The sequence below is a fragment of the Lonchura striata genome, chromosome 1, assembly GCF_046129695.1.
Source record: "Lonchura striata isolate bLonStr1 chromosome 1, bLonStr1.mat, whole genome shotgun sequence".
Classification (NCBI taxonomy): domain Eukaryota; kingdom Metazoa; phylum Chordata; class Aves; order Passeriformes; family Estrildidae; genus Lonchura; species Lonchura striata.
The window spans coordinates 50187255-50207938 of NC_134603.1; positions in this window are offsets into that span (position 1 = coordinate 50187255).

A 20684-nucleotide genomic window follows, 5' to 3' on the forward strand; every position below is an offset into this window, starting at 1 on the left:
CTACCTCTCTGAAAATGTAATTGAGTCAGCTGTTCAAGTAGCAGCATTCACAACAGGGAAAGGACGTGTCTTCAGTGAGTAATTAAAATCTGAAGCAACCCATTTAGATAACCATAAAAATATTTTATTGCAGATTTAGTCCAAAATTAAGAATATGTTTGTCATAGGACAAAAGAAGAAGAATAAAATAAAAAGAACAATTAATACAAGCCTTTGGAATGTGTTTTTTCTTTCTTGGGAACATTTGAAAATTGTTGGCTATTTCTGATACAGAAATTTGTCACAGGACATCACTGCCTCTCACTGCCCACCAAGCTGTCCCTTCTTGCCTCTTGAAACAGTGAGTGCCTTCTGCCCGTGCAGCAGGCACCAAATTTTATTAGTGTGCTCCAGTAGACCAATTAGCGGGGCTGTGACTGAACTAGGGGCAGATACAAACTTTGCTTGGTTCAAATATTCATTTGCCTACAAAGTCAATAAAAAATAATAGTCAAACTTCACAAAGCAATAATACTTAAGAAAACACCTACCTGAATAACCCTTGATAGCACTCACAAGAAGTAAGTGATGCTTCTCACTTGCGCAGTAAGCCATTACAGCTACAGCTCATATATGGCCCCAGAGAGGTGAAAGTCCCCCACTCTGCCCCAAAAGGGAAGGAGGAGAGGTTGCTCTGGCTTAGGACAGTGGTAGGGATAAGGTCATTCCAGCCACACTCCAAACAGCAGGAGCATCAACTCAGGTCCAGCAATGAGGGTCCAGTTCCCTTCCAAGAGGAACTACTCCCACAAGATTTACTTCACCATGTAGGGTTTCTATCACCAGTCCCTGTGCTGAACACTAAGTGGGTCATCCAGTCTTTATGCCTTGTTTCTAACAAGGAGTAGGGTGCTGAGGGATGGCTGTGCAGACTCCTCCACAACCAAAGGGAAAGATCAGGATGACAAGAAAACAACCTAGCTGTGGCCTGCATAAATCACCTGGGCCCACAAATACAGATAAATTCTGTCAGTAACTGGACTTCCTTAGGTAAAGAAAATAGCCTTATTTTCTGGATATATTGTGTAAGAAGATTTCAGGATCTTCCTGTTTAACTGGTGAATCCGTCTTTTAGTTGATCCATAGCTAACCTTGAATGAAATGTTTTCCATAAAATACTTGTCAGCACTGTGTAAAGACATCAGTTATTGTGATCCAATGACATGCAATGTAATTTTTTATGACTAAAAAAATGCAGAGGCCCTAACATACTCGGGAGAGAGTTAGTACAGGACTCAGTAGTGTCTGCAACGTAATCTGCATTCTCCCTTTGAAGCATGATTTGAGAGAATTTGGTAGTACCAGCAAGTTGTGCAATAACTGCTTTAGCTTTCTTGCTTCCTCAAAGGTCAGACTATTCTAAGAATTTTTTTTATTTAAACACTCACTGCTCATCTAATTATATTGCTTGCTTAGGGGCACATATTTAATAGTAGTCAATTTATTAATTTAAAAAATGCTGAAAATGCCTCATATCAAATAAGTTGGATCCCTTCCTTTAAAAGCAACATGCCAAAGTAGCCACATTGCCTACAAAGCTTTACTGCACACACCTTAACTTAACTTCAGCTCTGAATGCCACCAAGAGTGTAGTCTCAGCCAATTTCAAAGCACATGAAGAGCAACAATAAAAAAGGAAGAACCCACAGTAAAGGAGAAGCTTTTTACAATTAGGTCACAACCAATCCTAGTCATCTATTCATTAACAATTGCCTGAAAGTGTCCAAGATCCTCTGGTGTTTTGTATAAGAAAACAGGCCAAAACAGTAAATCTATTGAGGAAATAGGCATTTCTTCTGTATCAATGTTTGCTCTGCTGCTTTCCCAATTCTATCTCATAAGCAGTAACTTGTAGCAAGTAGTTCAGCTTAAACCACTTTATTTATCACAGGTGCAGATGAGTCACACTCATGAGAAAGCCTCAGTCATGTGAATTGGATTTGGTATAAAACCCCATCCCAGTGCTGTCTCCCTTCTGTCTATAGGTAGTGAAAACATTAGTTAGAAGATTTATATCTAGTGTCATAGTTGTTGCTGACCAAAGCATTTCAAAGGACTTCCATGTAAGCTGTTGGTATTGTTTTGAGCAGGTAGGTAAATTAATCACTGGTTACATTTTACTTCATAACTGTTTTCATGGTTATAGTGTTGCAATTTGAAGAGGTATATTCGGTTAAGCAAATGTGCTGTGTGCAGAAAAATGGCAAATTATGGCTTCTGCTGATGTGCTTGAAAAGTTAGAGGGCAACAGGACTTTGTGGGTTGGGAGGGAGGAAAAAGTGTGGTTTGAGCTAAGTTGATATTAGTGGAGGTAAAAATGAAACTATTATAGGCAGAAAAATTTAATTGCTCAGCATTTTTGTTTTGTGGCTTTTTATGATGGTTCTATACTGTACCTTATGACCCTGTTTTTACTTCTAAGGGGATCTCCCTTTGAAATGTGCTCCTTGAGGTATAAGATTATTGTAGTGCTGTCCATTAGTGCTGGCTTGTGTAGCAGGAGGTAGCAGTCTGCTATGAATTTGAGTTATGAATTGTTTATACAGATCCTGTTTTAAATCTCTGTTCTCAGATTTTTTTTGGCTGGGTTAACTTGTGATGCTAATGTGATCGAAAAACTAAAGAAGAGCAAATTCTGAGCAATTCTGTTATTGCCCTTAATAGGCCTTCAAAGACCTGCAACTTGAATAACCTACATCTAAGGTAGTTACCAGGTGTCTATAGGCCTAATCAGCTGCCACCATTGGGAATAGTTAATGACAGAAGTGTCCCACTTCTTCACAACTTGTGTATATTATTTTTGCTTATGTTTTAGTGTTTGCTGTCATGATGCTCTTCAGAGAAACAGGACAGTAAAGTTTCTCTTAGACTTAAGCTTGTCCTTTGGGTATGGCATGTGATTTTGATAGTAGCTTGGATAGGAACTTGGTGCTTATTGGAACAATGCCAGGTTAGTAGCTTTGAAGTGTAAAACCCAAGTGTTTGCCCAAGAAGTGCAGATGAGCCCTGGTAATGCAGGTCTACCTTGCCCTGGGAGTACTTAATTGGGTGCCTGAAGGATGGTAGCCTGAGCTGAGAGCATTCCATCACCTCTGAAGGGATGTCTTGATGTCTTCTGGCTCTACACAACACTGCTGAGGGTCTGGGGAGCTCTGCTTGGGTAAGATGCAGTGAAAAGGGGTGATCACTTTGCCCTTGTCCCCTGCTGACCACTGGCTGCCTGTCCTGTTTTGCTGACTGAAGTGCCTGTTTGTGGCTGGTGTTCCTTTTCACCTATGGAATAATTGTCTTAAATCAAATTTGCTTCTCTTCCACTTAGCTATGCAGTAAGTCTGCTGTGTCTTTCTTTAGGCTTTTTAACTGCTTTAATAAGAGCATGGCCTTGGGAGATAACTTACTCTGGGTGATATTGTGAGGGGAAAATTGCTTCCTTAACTTGCTTGCTCTGATCTGCAGAGTGGATTTGTGGGCCCTCTGCAGACTGCTAACAGGGATAAATCCTTGCTATTCTCTGTTAGATAATCTGTCCTTGCTTTTGGGATCCTTTTAGTGCTGAAAGGAACTTATGGGTATGCAATGTAAAGGGTATTCACACTTAAGGAGAGAGTGATCTGATTTATACTCTTATGTTGGCACATATCAGCAGTCTAAGATGCATGTTTAGGTTACAAAAATATATGTATATATACGCACATACAAAGTGTGTATATATATGTATACAAGCTGTAACTAAAGATTCTTGTTGCCATAGTATTTAATTCTAAAAAAACAGCCCTCTTCCAACCCAGAGCATTTTTTAGAGCTCTTTCATTAATCATTAGTTTTTGTGTTCTTTATTCCTTTTATTGATGTTGCATCTAATGGTGTCAGTCTGCCTTGAGATGTTAAGACAGACTATCAAAAGATAAATTTTCTGCAAGACTTAATTCAAAGAGATGTATTATTCCTGCAGCTCTCTTCCATGTTTCCAAATATGATCTCATGAATTTAAATAGATCAACTACAGCTGATGTCTCTTCTTGATCTATTTGAATTGCTTCTGAAGCTACTGATCATATGCTTTTGTCTCCTTCATGCTGGTGGCACAGCTGTCTTCTCATTCAAGGCCAAACTTCTGAGGTTTTGGGCTTATTCTGTGCCTCTAAACCAGCTCTAAAACTGCTAGCTCTTATAAGTAATCAATGCTAGCTATTCTTGGCAAAGGTTTAATCCACACCAGGGTTTTGATGGAATGGTTCAATTACTCTTTCTCTTAAACTTGGTAGTCGGATACAAAAGGAATAAAGGAGATGGGACAGTTTCCATAACTCTTAATGATATTGTGTCTTACTCTGCAATTAATAGTATTTATAGCTTTATGTACTCTCTCTTCTGCCTCCTTCTTGATATAGAAAGGTGAATTACTGCTTCCTAAAAATCCATAATAAAGACAAAATAACTCCTGCAAATACCTTCTTTATAGATCGTTTGAGCAGTTAATTAAGTAAAGCATGGTTTCCCTTTTCAGAGACTGAACAAAACTCAAAGCAGTTTCTAAAGAGGGTGTGAGCCTATATATATGTTGAAGGTGTATTCCACAAATATATTGCAATTACTTATTTTTTACCATTTGGTAATATTTTCTTTTCCTGTGAATGCTTCTGAGTTATAGCCTTGTTAAAACTTCTACAGAAACAAGCTTGAAATTTCAAAAATCCCCATTTATTTGTTCCCTGGAGTATCTCATCTAGTAAGTGCTCTGCATTTCCTTTCCTGCTCCTGCTATTCTCTTGTGTGTTGGCATCACATTTGAAGTGCAGATAACTGACCTGCAAAAAATCACCTCTTCTTTGAGCATCCCTGACCTGCCTGAAATGGCACAAGAGCACTTCAGCCATGGAAAATGACAATAGCTATAAGATGTTTGTGCCGCATTAATTTTGTTTGAATATGAGGGTAGCAATTACTTACAATAATTCTGACGTGCTGCACAAGCCACAGCATGTAAGTAATGTTTGCATAATTGTCAAACCAAGACAATAATACATACCTAGAGCTGTTGTTCCTCCCCAAGAGGATCCTAACAAATTAAGATGGAAAAGTTATCTTTCAGGATTGCCATTTCTTTGAGGACTCAACAACAATCACAAAATATATCAAAGCAGTTAATTTGTTCCTGCTGTACTCAAGTGCCTGCATGTGTCTTAATAGCTTCTTAATGGATGCTTAAGAAATTCTGTCTGTATTCAACAAACAGATCTCAACATTTTATGGCTGATAATTAACCATGACTTTACTTAATAGGGTTAATAGGCTGCATGAGAGTTTGGCTTTTTGGTGTCACATTTGGGAACTCATTGTCAAATGCTCCTTACCTGGGATGTCCCAATGTGTTGCTTCAAAAAAAAAAAAAAAAAATCTTGAGGGATGGAAAGGAGAAAAGCTCTGCATTTACTGACCTTCAGCAGCAGCAGATCATATTAAGTTGGATAATTAAGTACAGACTTGAGCTCTGTCCAAACTAATATTTGATCCTATAACTTGTAAGTCTGGGCATATTGTGCAGTTTAATAAAACTTTGTGCAGTACCAGATTAAATTTGTGCAGCAAACTTTCATTTCCTTGTGACAGCTTGTTGGGGGACAGTCAGAGGTAACATTCTACCCTGTCCTGCTGCAAGCTCTCTAACCCATCCCAAGACTACTGGTTGCAACTAGCATTTTCTAGGGGTAGTCACTTCCTGGTATACAAGGAGGGATCAATACAGCTCAATCCATCCTGCTAAAAGAGAACCAGGACAAAATAGGTTTGCTTCTATTTTTTTTTTTCTCTGAAGCTTACCAGTCCAAGTACAGCATCCACAGTGATAGCTGGGAGTATGTTGCCATTGTAGGAAATTACTTTTATTTGTCCTCTGGGCAAAAGGCATAAGCACCACAAGGAGGGTTTGGTAGAAGCATGTTACAGTATGTATTTTGTGGCATAGAAGCAGTAGTTCTTGACTCTCTTCATTGGACATATTGCAGTAATGCAAGTGAAAATGTCCTGTTACACTACCCTGCACACACCTTTCCCACCCCACCAAAAAAACATTAAACAAACAAAAAATAGAAAATCCTTAATCCTTCTAAAAAAACCAAACAAAACAGAGAAATAAACACCTAAACAACCAAAAAATAAAAAACCCTCAAAAACCCCTACAACAAACCCTAAACCAAGAAATTAAAAAAACAGGAAAAACTTTGAGAACTTCATTAGTATAACCTGACAAGAGTGAATACAGCAAGATGCTTCAGGGATTACTTTTTTTTGTACTCAACAATTAATTTTCAATTTGAGAAGGTTTCTTGATGACAGTCAAGTATCACTCTGTTCATTTCCCAGGACACAAAGGCAATGTATAAATACAAGTTGACAATTCATACTTACATTATGGTGTAATAGTAATGTGTAGCATGATTTCACTACAGTCCAGTGTGTTGTCAGTATGTCTGGCTTAAATACAAAATTCAGATGAGCAATGTATGATTATTGTGCTGCACAGGGCTATGTCTACAATAAAATGTGCTTCTTTGGAGAATGCTGGAAACAGCCTCTCTTCTGGTGCTGGAGTATTAGATACTGTTTTTGTGTCTAAATGTGGTGAGCATATGAATGTGAAATGTAAGAGGAGATTTGCCAACTGCTGATATCTTTCTGATCTCTCTGCCTCCATATGTCTTTCCACTGGCTGCCTCTTACGTCACAGTTTCCATCCCCCTGCTCAGATGCTTTTATATAATTTTTGGAAAAGGGATCTGTGTTCATCTGACAGAAGGCATGCATAATGTGAGCTACTTATTGAAATAGAAGTAGTTTATTGGACTGTGCATATATACTGATTTTCCTGAGTTTTCCTTTGAGTGTACAGGTAGGGAGGCTGGGAAAAGAAAAACCCAAAACAAATTACCTTTTCATGTCTGACTAGATCTGCAGTTCCTCAGTGCAGGGTGAACTGCAAGAGGAGTATGACTCTGCAGAAGTGTGTTTACATGGCAGAAAAAATCGTCCCAGTTGTGACTCAATGGTTCATTCTGTTTACATATACCAATAAAAAAGATAATTTTTATTTAACATGCTTAAATTTCTAAGGAAGTGTGTGTGTAATGCAGGTTCTTATAGAAAAATATTCAGTTTTGCTGTTAGGTACATATTATGTTCCTTTGAACAGAAGAGTGGAAAATGTAGTTTGAAACACTTAATAAAGAAGTGAAAGATATTTCTTTGCAAATTAACTATATAAGCTACCAACTTAAAACCCTTGTTTAAATACCAAAAAGGTAATTTTCACAATAACATGAAACATGCTTAGCTGAACTAAATAAGTTTCCAGCTGATATGTTTCTGTTATACGAAAGGTACAACATATTTATAGTATAATGCATGCATTAGGTATTGTGTCAAAGCCAGTGACTTACTAGTACCTTTGGGCAGTTTTAGATCTAGTAACAGAATTCAAGATTAAAATAATTCCTTATTCTTTGTTTAAAGGGCAGATGTTTTTTAAAGGATATTTGCAGTTTTGTTTCTCTAAAATGACCTCCAGTCTCCAAGCAAGTAGAAAGAAAAAAGTTGAGGTGCTTTGTTTTCTAATGGTCTTGAGAGATACTTTTTCTGGTCCTTCAGGTATACTCCTCTGGAGAGGAACATGCTGACTTTTAGCAGTTCTGCCTGCCTCTAGCCCTGCTTGCAGCCCAGGCTGCTGTGGGTGAAGGAGGACTGGATGCTCTGTGGTGGTCAGGTATTGTCTTGCACCACTTTCTGCACAGCTGACTGGTACCCAGGCTGCAGTTTTCTGCCTGTATCCTGTGATCCTAAAGAATGTCTGTCTTTGAGTCCTTTCACTCTTTTTGTCTGAGCAGTGTTTGTGTAATTGTCTGATTAGCAAGGCTTCAGGGAGATGTGAACTAAGGATCTGACAGTGAGTGGCTTGGATGCTGAGGCAGGGTTGGGAAATATGGCTATAAATTAAAACTTGTGAGGGCTTAGCTGTTCAAATACAGCATTCTCTCTCTCCAAGGCTAGATACTCAGTCACTTAAGATGGAGACTTCTTGTGTGCTTGTAGAATAAATTTTTTAAAGGAACAAATAATCTATATTTGCTTTTCTAAGTGGATATGAGATACTTAAGAAGAGCCATTAATTTACTGAGTAAATCCTTTAGACGGCAGACAGTCACTCTGGCTGGATGCTGCAGGAGACAATCATAAGCAGAAGCTGAGGTGATGTAATGCACTGTATTTCGGATTAAAGATTATCTCCTGAATTGATAGCTGGGAAGTAGACACTTAAACTATTCTGACTTGTGAAATATAGCTGAGATAATGGAATCTGTGTAAGTGCAATGAGAAATTGTGGTGGAGAAAGGGGACAATACCTGGACTATGTTGTCACAAAGCCACAGCTGTAGAATTTGTAAATCTGATAGTGTTAAACCCCACCTATGCACACAAAACCTGCTTTCCAATAAAGTCACAAGCCCTTGTGCAAGAGATGTCCCTCCTGTGTGGTGTTCACTTGGCCCATGGGTGCCTCAGAAGTGCTGGTGCCAAAGGGTGATGGGGGTGCCAGGTTTGGCTGAACTGGCTCAGGGTGTCCAGATGTGGAGAGCTTGACCTGAAGGTTCTGCCCAAGTGAGGGGTTACCATAAAAGATTTTTTTCAAATCAGTCTTGAGTTTAGCCCTCCCACCTGTCAGTTTAATGGGAGCTCTGGTGCTGCCTTTGTGAAGGAGTAATGAAGTCAGGACACCCCTGCCATGTATGCTGGAGAGCAGCTAATTGTTTGTAACATCATCCTTGTTAATTATAACTTCAGTCTCAGTATTTTAGTTCCTCATGTATCAGAAGTGATGAATCTTACCTTTTTAAAGAATGTTTGCTTGCATAAATTATATGCCTACCAAAAATCAAAGTAATCTCAAGTGTGTGCTGATTATCTTATGCAAATAATTTTAAGTTTATCTTGGGTAGCACACTTGTTTCATTTTAGGAAGTATGAAGATACACTTTGAAATGCAGACTAACTTGGCCAGATGAATTATACCTTAACTGAGTTCTGCTTCACTTGAGGCTAAGGGAAAGAGGGGCAGCAGGGATAACAACTGAACCAGCTGACAATGGGCAGAATATCTGCCTCTATTACACCTAAAAGATTAGTACAGCATCCAAGATAATTACTGTTTAATAGCTGCTCAGAGATCCTCATAAAGAAAAGCAATGACTGGGACACATTTTATGGATGTATTGGTTTTTCTGCTGCAATGTGAAAGTGGCACAATGATTGCATGGTTCTAGTCACTGTAAAGAAACTTCTACAAAACCTCTTTAACACGATGTATAATGATTATAACTCGCAGGGGAGCATGTAGTATTTGAAGGAGGATGGTTTATCTTGCATATCTAACACTTTTTCTAATTATGGTGCTTTAAACAATGGCTAATAAAGCAAGCTATACACTTTCATTGGAAAGCTAATAACTTCATTCATCTTCAAGGGAATGGTGGTGTCAGCTTTCCTTCTCCACCAGTTAGTGGTGGTCTCTGAGACACCCTAGTCACTATTATATGCATACTGCATCCTATATGCTGAAACTCCACCCACATACAGATAGGGTAATGCTGAATCATTAAATATAAGTCAAGCCTTTTTTATCTTTCATCTCTACTCTGGGAACAATTCATTCAGTGTGGTCTGACAAAGTGTGGAATCCTAATGAGCCACTAAGGAAAAAGCAGCTTTGTAAAGTATGTGTTGCTCCTATGAAGGGTGCTGTTTCTGTCTCTAATGTCTTTCCACCAAACATAAATATTGTTCATTTCAGAGCTCCCATTTCTCTTATTTTCACCCTCCACCCAGTTTTGTTGGCTTCCTCTCTGTAGGTGAACAAACCTTTTAAATTTAGCCTTGGTAAGGACTTAGTGGCCTACTGCTAAACAGCAGTTTGGAATTCTGCCTTTGGGAAGCTCATTGGCTACTTTGGTGACTAATCAGAGAAAAATAGACATCACCAAATACAGTATCAGTTTTGAGAGGTGTGAATTGCCAGATTTTACCACTTTTATACTGAGAAAATGGAGCTAATGAATGTCAAGAAACTCTGGAACTTCTGTGCCTCTTGATCAGCAGTGTTACATACAAATAAGTAAGGCAGCTGAAGGATTTACTTCAGTCTAAAGGGTTTTGGTCCAGTCTGAAGAAACATGTAGGTACAGACCATGGAACACTGTTGCCACTCATTTGCTATTATGGATTAATTAACTGTGGCTCTGTGTTCCCTCCACCTTCACACTACCTCCTAGCCCTGTAGTGAACCTCTAGCAAAAGGTATGATGAGACAGGGCCAAATACATTTCAGAAAAACAATTCTCTAGCTGAAATATTATTTTATGGATGATCTCTAATTGTACTTAAACTTGTTTCTCTCTTCTTGCTATAATTTCTCATCAACTGCAACAAAATTTCGACTTATGAAGGTGCAATAAACTGGTAAGAAGGAGAATCTTAGGCCCAAAAAATGTCTATGTGCTTTCTCTTGATCTAACTTAATTTAGTTTTGATTGATAGGGAATAAAATGAACAGAAATTGTGGCATACTGTGATGACTTAAAGGATGCAAATTCATATAGAAATGTTCTAAGAGTATTTGTGTCAGGTTCCTTGACTTGTTTCTTCCTCTTCTCCTCTAACATTGTGATAGCTGAATGCTGAAAAGGCATCTTAACAGAAAAAGCAGGTATCTGAGATGTCCAGTCTGCAAAGCATGCAATTATTCTGGGGGGGGGGGGGGGGGGATGGGAGAGGAAGAAATAAGGCCTGGTACCACACAACTATATCATAAGACTGAGGAAAGCAACTTATATAATTACAGCCGTCTGGCATGGCAGGATGAGGTGGATGTTTTAGGCATGGCTTGCCAGAGGGCAGTATTGCTTAGAGAAAAAGACCTGGGTGCTGCAGGAAAGGTTGTTCACTTCAAATGCCTTTTGCTTCATGTGCATCAGATTACTTCAGTAAACTGCTAGCTCTGTCAAGAAGAGGAACAGAGGGAGAACTGAAAGCCCAGGAAGCCATTCAGATCTTGACCAAAACACAGGAAGTGAATTATTATAGTAGGTGTGTCTCTATGCTTGTCCAGGGCCTGGTAAATCTTCCCTTCATCTCCAGCATTTTAAGCTTCCCTCAGAACCCGAGATTCAAATCTGCCCCTCAGCTACTGAACTGCATCTGCATCCTGCTCTCCTGCAACTGAGTAACAAGGGAGAGACTTTTACACAAAGGCCTATAAACAGACTGTTTTGGGCTTCCAGACCAGTGTCACTGTCACAGCTGAGGAGTTTCTGATCTATCTGATGAAGCAGAACTGTGTAAAAGCTCTTTGCATGGCTTTTCTGTGCAGTGAAGCTGTTTTGCATGCATCAGAGTGGCTGTAAGCAGACTTCAACATCATCCTTTAGAGACACCGAGGCAATGTTAGCCAGTCAGCAGTTTTCCAGCACTTCTATGGAGCACAAAATCTATTTCTGAGTAGAAGTGAATATTGCCTGCCTTCCAGAGTGTCTCTTAATACTGGCAATGCAGTCAGCTGGGCAGAGGGGAATTGCTTTGCACTGCAATTCAAATCTAGGGCAGCAGAGTTTAATTTTCTATTGTCATCCACACTGGGCATTTGATTCTTCTGAGATTGAGGAAGTGGGAAGTATCAGACTGAGGTCTGAAGCAGCAAAGACACATCTTTGGGCAAATGCTGCCTGCATCTTCATGGGACAGGTCAGCTTTCCTTCTGGATATTCCTGAACCCTTTTGATCAAGGGTTAGGCACAGTTATCTGTCCCCAGCCTTTGGCATGGGATTGAGGGTAGGGGAAGCTTGCCTTTGGAGCTTGTGTGTTTGTTGTTTCAGAGCTGCTGGCTGGGATACAAGGGTCTGCATGAGCTCTGTCTGTCAAAAGGCTGAAAATGGAGCAAACTATTTATTTGAAGAAATAGCTTTCTTCATGGTTTAAATGTTTTGGATGCAGGTGGGTGGTCTTCCTGCCTTTTTCAGGACCTCATAAGGGCATATTTCTGTGCTACAGGAGCAGGAACCTTTCCTATTTGTATAGACTGCAGTCTTCGGATCTTGGCTGCCCAAATTGCACTGGACCTTGCTGTGTGTGGACAAGTATTTGGCATTGTCACCTGGCCTAAATGGCTTGGCAGGGCTCTGGATAAAAGCTAGAAGGGGGACCTGGGGAAAGCCTGGGGCTCTCTGGGATGCTTCTACCACTCAGGATATCCAGCAACGTTTTGTTTTACACAGGTACTGAAGTATTTGAAGGAGCAAGGTGCTGCCATTTCATTAGCCTCTGATGAGTTTAGGTTGTACTAAGTCAAGGCATAAAAAACCTGAGCCCATAATTCTCAGCTTGTTGACAGTCACACAATGGCTGTAAGGACTTGCAGCAGTGTAGGGATGGCTGGGTAATAGTTGCATCTCTAGCTCTTTTTAGATTGGTGGGGTTATCTAATGAAAGTTTTGTGGGAGATGTGCACATATGAAGCAATACAGGCTTAAGAGCAAAACCGTAGTGTAGGGACAGAACTGTGCAATATTGATTAGAGTACCTTGAAGCTATGTATGGAAAACCATTAAAATAGTCCATTAGCTTGTAAAGGACATTGAGGCTTCTTTCTGTGTGATTCTTCTATATTCAACCTGAGCTGTTGCATTGTCTTTGCTAGGTTGATGACGGTCTGTGAAATCCCTACTGAAGGTTACTGTGCAGGCACAAATGCAAGAGACATTAAGTAACATGTAAAACATGGTTTTACGTGTTATTTAAGGAAAGGAAGCCTAACAAAGCCAACAACAAATGTCCAACACCAGAGCAGCTTGTTACAAGATGTTACCTGTTTTAATGGTTTTTCACAGAGCAGCTTAGGCTGAGTGCAAGAGAAGGGTACTTTTAAAACTTCTGTTATGCCTTAGCTGCACACTGGTAGTAAAACAAAGTTTTCAGTGTTGTTTATGATGTTTCAGTGGCATGAACCCTGTCACTGTAGGTGCATTAAACTTTGACTCACCTACATGTTTCTAAATACTTGTTTACAGAGAATTTAGATGTTCATTATCTAAAGCTGACTGAACTATTGTTACAGGTACTTACCAAAGCTTGCACTGGTTTGAGGCTTAATTTACATAATGGCTTCTGAAAGGGAATAAAAGGCTTGCTTTCTCAAGATCCATGACAGTGAGAGAAGGCAGAGGAGTGTAATGGTGTCTCAGGAGCTGCTGTGCCATTATAAGTACTTAAAAAATGAACAAGTGCTTTACAGCAGTTACATGGTTGAAAGGGCTTCTCTGGGAGACTTCAATATTGTTCTTTTCTTCTAGTTCCTCATTTGGACATTGAAGACATGAAAACAAAGGCAGAGCTTGTTTTTGTCAAAACTGGTCAGTGAGATGTTTGAAAGTAAGTTTTGTGCTGCTTCAGGATGAAGTACTTTGTTAGATTGTTTCCTTATTAAGGATCACTGAGCTGATCAGGGATTCTTCATATCCCTGATTAGACACTCTTCCAAAGGACAAAAGCTTCTTTTGGAGTCCAGTCCCAAATATCATGGGTAACAGCCAATTTCATCGCTAGTTTATGACCACAGTTCTTTCTCTCCAGAGAGATAAGATTGGTCTACTTTCATAAGCACTTGACCTCTCGCATCTTAAAAATTTTTAGTAGTTTCTTTAAGTCTTTAGTTTTGACATACAGTCAACAAAATTCTTAAAGCATAATAAAGTATAAGTAACGTAGCTTTTTGATGAGTGAAATTACATGTGAAGTATATGCAAGCATTCAAACATCCTTTTAAAAACTAGTCCATTCTATGGAATAAAGTGCCAACATCTGAATTCTGGAAAGGACATATAATAGCCTTCATATGAATTCAATATGAGTTTCTTAAACTTGTCATCTTTATCCCACTACAAAAATAAATTTTTGGGTTGTTTTTTATCTTTTTAAATAAAGAGATAACTGTACTACCTCTCTCTTGGATTACCCAACATTAAAACATGTAGGTTGTATGTCAATTTTTTTACACTTTTTCTATTTAGTTTTGACTATTTTCATGGTTGTGGGTTTTGTGGGGGTGCGAAGGGATCAAGTTTTCCTGCAAAATTTGAACAAACATTTTGGTTGTCTTGGAGAGTAGATTTATAAAAATATCTGCCTACCTTTTATAGTTTCAGGGGGAAAAAACCCTCAGTGTTGCCATGACTTGGAAGGACTTAGTCAAGGCCTGTCATAACCTGGGGTGTGAAATATTTTTCTCATAGAGGTTGGTCTGTAGAATTTATTTGCTTAGACATCTTCTTTAAAAAGTGCTGTTTCTGTTGAGTGCAATTGAGCTGCATTGACTAATTAAGAAATACTCTTGTATTTTTGGGCTTCTGTGGAATTAACCTCTGCATTGAGGAGGAAAAAAATCCATTTGCTCTGTCAGTGCCTTCACTACTTGTATCTAAACAGTATGGGTGGGAAAAGCATCTCCCTCTGCAACTTCACAGAAGAGGAAAAGGGAATGAGACAGGGTGAATGGGAGGCATTAAGACAAATGAGAATGTGGCAGCAGTTTTCTGTATAAAAAAACCTGTAAGGTATATACAGGAAAGAAAAAAATCATGTGTGCAGGTCTGATTGGATGGCAACATGCTGCAGTTACAGGAGACCAGAGCTTCACGGGCAATCTTGTTTCTGTATGTATTCAGCTTCTGAGTCTGGCTCAGGCTATTCTTAATCTCTGTGAGTACCACCTCTAGGCAGCACACCTGCAGTCCTTTGATAAGGCCTCTGTCTCTGTGGTGCTGCATGCTGTGAAATGGTGTACTCATGCTTTAAAGCATGGGAGACCTAATCAGGGCAAGAGCAGAAGTCAGGACCATGGTAGAGTGATTAGAAGCAGTAGTTCAATCTTCAGTCAGGCTCTCCAGAGGTTTTTAGAGTTGGCTGTTTGACTGGGTTGAAGCTGCCCCAGAGTGAGTCCAATTGCAGAACTGAACCCAGAGTGAACTTTAAGATAGTTTAAAATACACTGAAATATTTTTTAAAAAATAACTGCTGGGCTTTTTTCTTTTCCCCCAGTTCCTTTAAAAAAGTACTTCAAGCCCCAGAGAAAGAGGAGGATCTTGGAGAACCTCCAGCCTAGAAGAAGAAAGCTTTGTTACAGGATGAATGTGATAAAACGGGAGATGTGCAGCAGTCGGCGTCAAGAGGTGGTTCAGGTAGATGGAAGTCCAGAGGGAGCTCAGCCTCAAGAGGTGGTCCAGGAGCATGTTCAGGCAGATGAAAGCCCAGAAGGAGCTCAGCGAATCTGCTCACCAGTACAGCTGGACCAAGGAAACCATCCCTCAGCAGCACAGCAACGGGCCTCTGCCCGAGGGCCGCAGGGAGGGAATGATATCCATGTGCACGCACAGAGGCAGCCAGTGCAGGGAGGCATGGCCCCAAACGTGGGACCACAACCAACAGAGTCAGGGTGGGAGTTCCCAAAAGTGACTGTCAGGGTGCAGCCCCAGAACATGAGCCAGGGGTGGGGCTCCCCTGAGGTGACAGTGCAGGTGCAGCCTCAGAGGCCAAGCCCCGGATGGGAAGCCCCATCAGTGGCGGTGCAGGTGCAGCTGCAGCAGCAGGGCCCAGGGCCATCTCTCCCACAGGTGACTGTGCAACTACAGCCCCAGCAGTGGGGACAAGGCACTGCTGGCATCAAGGTCACTGTGCAGCTGCAGCTGGGCCGTGACCCAGAAGAGGTAACCTGCCTCCAGAACCAAGGTGAAGGAGTGTTAGCTAATGGAGGACAGTGGACCCCCCAAAAAAATCAGGGGGAGATGATGACAAGATCTGAAAGTGAGAGAGAGCTTGCTGTGGTGGAGCTGGAGCAACAGGGGGTTCTGAGCCAAAAACAGGATCAAAGAGGAGAAGTGGAAAAAGCCCAGCAGGATCAGAGCCAAGAGGAAAGAGCAGAAGTGGTGGAGCTGCATGGCATGCAGGCTGGAGACAAAGCAAACCTGAATGGGACTGTGACAGAGGAACAGCTGCAGGACCAGAGCCAAGAGCAGGAACAGCTAAAAGCAGACCTGCTGCTGCAAAAGGAAGACCAAAGTACAGAGATAATACAGGAGCAAGGTAATATCCAAGAAGGGCCCAGGGGGATTGTAGAAGACCAGAAGGAAGACCTAAGACAAGAACTCTCTAAGAAACGTCGAAGAGAGCCTCCAAATTATTTTGTTGCTATTCCAATAACAGATGATCAGGTACTTTGAAGTAGTTTTATTAAAAAACCTAACTTAGGCTTAATTTCCTGTCTTGATTGCAAGGGTTGTTAAAAAGCCAAGAGCGATCAAATTCTGCCTGCTTACCCCAAGTGGTTTGTTGGGTCTGGGATGAAGTTAACTTCCTCATAGCAACCCTTAGGTGCTGTGCTTTATTTTTGTGTGTTTATACACATCCATGTTTCTGCTACTGCTAGGGAAAAAAAATCACTTCTGCAATTGCCACTGCCCTTTCTATAGGGTCTGAGGTGGTGTCTCTCATAATTAGTATTTTCTATTCTGTAATCTTTTTTAAAATAAAAGACCTGGCTTTCATCATCTTGTGTTGTCCCATCCTACATTTTCTAAGGGCTGTATTTAATGCAAGGGTATGGATTTGTTTGTTCATCTCCTTGTCCACTGAAGTTCACAATGGAGAAAGAGAATTTCCTTCTCTTCTGCAGAAGATTATAGAGAATTGATCTGTTTTTTCTTCTCCATCTTTTAGCCAATAAATTGGCCCTGAGATCCTATATAGACAGTTAATTTCAAGAATCCATGTGTGCAATCTCTATGTTCATACTTCAAGATGTGCTGTGACTCCCATGTTTAAGCAGTATTGGAAAAAGCAACAGATCATTTTACCTCTAAGTAGAGTTATAAATTAAGACAAAGTACAGCAAACAGTGGAAGTACAAATAGACATATTCTCCTCTAGAGGCTTTGTGGGGGGACCTAAAGCATTCCAGTCACCATAATAAATGTTTCTTCTGAAATATGTCATGCATTCTTGCAGGGCTTGGCTGCTACAGGCCCTGTCTTATGATCCATGGAATGAAATTCCAAAAATTATACAATAGCTGGAGAGACAGATTTCATACTTTATTTAGCAGTTAGGGGCTTCAAATGAGTCTTGCACAACTTCTGCACAACTCTGTACTTGTAAAAAAAGTGGGAAGATACTGGCTCACCTTGAGCTACTTATTCCCATTCTGCTGCTATGAATTGTGAAGGTAATTCAAAGCTTTCTGAAAAAAGACTATGAATTGTCTCATTTCCAAAGCAGCACTGCAGTGGACAGATTTTTTTTAACCTTTCACAGACAACTGTTACCTGCTGATGGCAATGGGGTTTTTATGCAGCTGCTCAAGGTAAGCAAAAGCAGACAGAGTTCTCACTTTGTCCTGGTATCTGCTGTTATTCCAAGGAAACTTGGACGGGATTCTGTTCCAACATTTGTGGAACAGCAGCATTGTGAGGTGGAACATGTCCTATGACCTTTATGTAAGGGCAGCAGATGACTGTGCACTCAAATATATTATGAAGAGAAAGAAAAGCCTTGAAAATGCTAAGAAAATGAGCAGACTATTCCACCTGACAGGGACCAGCAGGGGAAAATCGTAATTTGAATCAGAAACTACTGTGTCTAGCTAGCATGGGCAGAATGGAGAAACGGCCTATAAATTCTGTAAATTATTAATATTTTTATTATATATGTATCTTGGTATCTTTTCCTATTAAAAATGTAAAAGACAAAAACTTGTATGAACAGAGTGAAAAATACAACATTCTACTATCAGCTTCTGCTAGTAGTTTATGGTGTATTTTCCAATGAACCAAATAGATCTTGTTTGTTGCAATATATAACTTGATTCCTTTTTCTTCCCCAGCTTGAGCTTTCATGTGGTATCTGGCATGACTATTTTTGCTGCTGAAAGGCAGTAATTAAGTAAGAGTGATGTATCTGTTGCACAGAATTGTTCTTTTTTTTTCTCTCCAACGTGACAAGCAGTTGCAGTACAGTAGCCTGCTTTGGCAGGCTTCTGAGTTTTTGTTTTTACCTAAGTTAAGTGCAAAAACACTTATGCACTTATGTGTTAGAGGAAGATGTCAAAGGTGCCTTCCTCTTGGTAGGCAGTTATTTGCTCTGGCTTTGTCTTGGGCAGAGAATGATCTTTGAAGGTTATCTGGAGGATGGCCTCCTATAACTTTTGTGATTCCTACATATGACTGGCTTTTGAGAGGTGAACAAAAGTGCAGAGCACATCAGGAAGATAAGTGCCAGGAAGGGAAAGTAACTGTGTAAGCTGAAGACAATGTTGGCAGATGAACAAATGGGTATGAAATGGGCAAAGAATAAATCTAAGCTAGAAACTGGAAAGTTTCCTACTGTCTGAAGAATGAGATCATGGAACAGCTTGAAGGGTCATGAATGCTTAACTTATTCTGCTATTTTAATCAGATTTGAGTGTCTTAATATATGGCCTGGGACCATATCCTATGCAGCCCAAAGAATGTCTTTCACCTCTTTTTCCTTTTCTTTTCTCTCTCAATTCTGCTTTTACAGGTTTCCCTGCATTTGCACCAGCTCTGGTAATTTGGCAGCTCTGGCATCCTGGTTGGATGCTCTGCCCAAGATATTGCTAGTTTGTCATTCTCTTAAGTGTTACCCTGAAGAGTATCAGTGACCTGAGACTGTCCAGTGAGTGGCCTTGAAAGGAACACTGAAGAGTGCAGTACTGTAAGGCAAAGACACCTTTCACTAGACCAAGTTACTCAGAGGTCCATTCAACCTGGCTGTGAATACTTCCAGGAATGGGGCATCCACAACCTCTGGACAACCTGTTACCACCCTCACAATAATTCTTTCCTAATATCACATCTAAACCTATTCTCTTACAGTTTGAATTTACTTTTCCTTGTGTCACTCCATGCTCTTGTAGGAAGTCCTTCTCTATCTTTCTTGTAGTCTCACTTCGGCACCTGAAAGGCAGCAATTAGGTTACTCCAAAGCCCTTTCTTTTCTAAGCTGAACAAACAGAATTGTCTCAGCCTTGCCTCACAGGAGAGGTGCTCCATCCCTCTAATAATCTTGGTGTGTCTCCTCTGGACTCATCCCAACAAGTCCATGCCTTTCCTATGCTGGAGGATAGATGCAGAGCTTGATGCAGCGCTGCAGGTGGGATCTCACCAAATGGAGTTGAGGGGGGGAATCACCTCCCTTGACCTGCTGGCCAAATGTATGTGTATATACACATATGGGCATGCGCATATAATAGTGTTTTAGTAACTTTAGATGTTTTTACCTTTAAAGCAGAGGTTTCTGACCTCACTGACCATACAATTTGGTTGTCTGCTGCTCTATAGACCTTGCCAATTACAGAAGGGTTTTAAAGATGCTGTCAGTGTTTCAGGAATAATTATTTTGCCTTAATTATTTAAGAGAGCTCTCCAAGTGGCAGGGCCTAGGGCTGTCAACATTTTTCTCCCTTTCAAAAGGACAAAGGAAAAGTTCTGTTCCAGTCCTGGTGGGTGCACAGCCCTTTTTTCTTTGGTGTCTAAGCAGAGCTCCAAGAGACTGGATACCAGGCTTGTACTGGATTGAATCTAATAATGTTATGGTCTCAGGCTTTCAGTACTCCATTTTAAGTGCTTCCTTCATGGTCCTCACTTCCCAAAACCCACCATCTATCCCATAAATCACCCAGCATTTATAGAAAAATGCTAAAGACTGATGAACCCCCCAGAAAAAGATGTAGTGATAGGGTAGATGGTTCCCATGGGAGTAGGAGCAGGAAGTTGTGAAGAATCATATGTGAAGATAAGAAGAGGTGAGAAAAGATATTAACACTGGTCTGTAACAGTTAAATAACTACACGAAAGAATTCCACTCAAACTAAGCTTCCCAGATGTCTAAACCTCAAACTGAAAGGAAAAAGCATCTTCTTTCTTATTTGAAGGATGTTCTTGGAAAGATTGGGTAAGGGAGAACAACAGGAGGCTCTTTTGTAGAATTACTGTTAATAGTTAGCTTAGTCTGTTGAAGCAAAAGTTGTAGTTTGTGTGGTCAGACAGCCTGATGGCTTGATTCCTGCTCAATGTTTTCACAGTCTAAGCATATGCTCTAAATAGAAGGCTGCAATAAATTGTGCTTCAGTTGTAGTAGGAATTAACTTAATGTAGAGTCAGTGCTGTGTTTTTCACAGTGACAAATGTACCATAAGGTTGGTGAATTTAGGGAGTTTGTGTCTTCAAATGGTTATTTTAATTGTGTGTGGCTTTTATCCTCATGTTTATTGGGAATGTGCTATGCTAATCTCTTCTAATGTGCACGTTGTGGACTATTTACTGGGCTGCACAATGATTGCTAGGCTTTATGGAGAAAGACTGCAGAACAAAAGCATATTGACCCAGCCGTTTCGATCTATCTAAGAATAAAGGGGTGCTCTAATATGTGTGAGCACCTAGGCATGTAAGGCAGAGTTTTCTTACTGAAATAATCTGAAAATCTATAAATGATTTCTTTGTAATTTGAGATTACACCAGATACTTAGTACCTGCGC